The sequence below is a fragment of the Hyla sarda genome, chromosome 6 (assembly GCF_029499605.1).
Source record: "Hyla sarda isolate aHylSar1 chromosome 6, aHylSar1.hap1, whole genome shotgun sequence".
In the NCBI taxonomy this organism is placed as follows: domain Eukaryota; kingdom Metazoa; phylum Chordata; class Amphibia; order Anura; family Hylidae; genus Hyla; species Hyla sarda.
This window is the reverse complement of record NC_079194.1, coordinates 150630988-150632391: the sequence shown is the minus strand read 5'-3', so window position 1 is coordinate 150632391 and position 1404 is coordinate 150630988. Positions and strand designations below refer to the sequence as shown.

General features: G+C 38.7%; 1 long non-coding RNA gene across 1 annotated transcript; it reads right to left on the bottom strand.

Annotated features, from left to right (window-relative positions):
• Nucleotides 1-463: 463 nt before the first annotated feature.
• On the bottom strand, nucleotides 464-853 carry LOC130276338 (uncharacterized). The gene is made up of 3 exons (XR_008845088.1): nucleotides 804-853; nucleotides 659-728; nucleotides 464-534 (listed from the first exon to the last, which is right to left on the bottom strand). It is a non-coding gene; the product is annotated as an uncharacterized LOC130276338 (long non-coding RNA).
• Between the last annotated feature and the right edge of the window lie 551 nt (nucleotides 854-1404).

Sequence of the window (1404 nt, the reverse complement as noted above, 5' to 3'; positions counted from 1 at the left end):
ACTGAAGAAAGCAAATAAAAAATAATAAGCACACATATTGCTCAAGCACATCAAGCACATACAACAAAGAATATCAAATGGCAAGATACAAATACACAAACAGTTAGGCACAAAGAATAGAATAATTATGAAAAGTACCTGAATATCAAAATACAGCAAGGAATGCCCATATGATATGAAGTGGGCTAATAAATACAATTATTTTCTTCCTCAACGATGGCCCCTTTTAACTTAAGGAAAATATAGTGGTATAAATTAATAAACTATAATTTATCAATTCAGTTTGCATATCAGCTCAACTGTGCTACTTAGATTTAAATTACCTCCGTGTGTATACATTGATAATAGCCATGGTAATGTTATGGTTCCCACAAAATCCACACTAAAAATAATAAATAAACCACTCGTCAGTAAGACCCCATTAAATACCAAGTAATGTGACAATATGATAATATAACATTACCTTTAAAGATAGGTTTCCTCCATGTGAGGGACTAAATAGCCCATAATAATTCTCACACTTCCTATCCTTCACTGCAGAAAGGCTAATGAAAGAAGGGGAGGGGAGTGGGGGGGGGGGAAAGATCCACAACTGTATTATTACTAGTAATCTCTACCAAGACATATACCATGATGCCACAGAAGAATTCAATCTTACCTCAATATATCCCTGACTGCCACAAATCCACACAGATCAAACTCCCCTGCTTACTTGGGGTCTACCCTGTCTGAATAAAACATATGCTATAATGAAACCAGATGGTATGAAACCTGTATAGTAAGACGGCCAAAATAATCCTCACCTCCACTATGATCCGGGTGCAGATAATGACCATACCAGACTCCGATCCAGGCTGGCGGCATCTATGCGGAGCTCACCTGCTCCTTATATATGCCTCCTTCCATGTGTTGATACACGCACCGGATCAGGACGCCAACTGCGTCACTTCCGGTCGTGTATCATGATTGAATATCACTAGCTGGATTGCATGCGTTCCACACCTCACTCCTATTTAGGCCTCTATTTCCGGTTTCCGCATCAGAATGAACTAATGCGTTCCACAACTCCCTCTCGTCAATGTTTGCGTGTCAGATGATCTAAGTGTGTTCTACACCTCACTCGTCTGTACTTCCCCACCACGGATAAACTGAATGGTTAAGTATGGTATAAGTACTGATTTCACTATATCATTATAGACACACGGAGGGATTAATAATTTAGATACAGGGGCCATTGATGATTACAAATGAAACATAACTAGTGACATTAACTGATCAAAATACACAACTAAATACTGTACATGTGGAAGTGAGAGGACTCTCAGATCTAATTGCTCCTCTCCCCACCAACCTTTTAATCGACTTATAAATAGGCATTGATATAATATTAGGATATACTGGGGT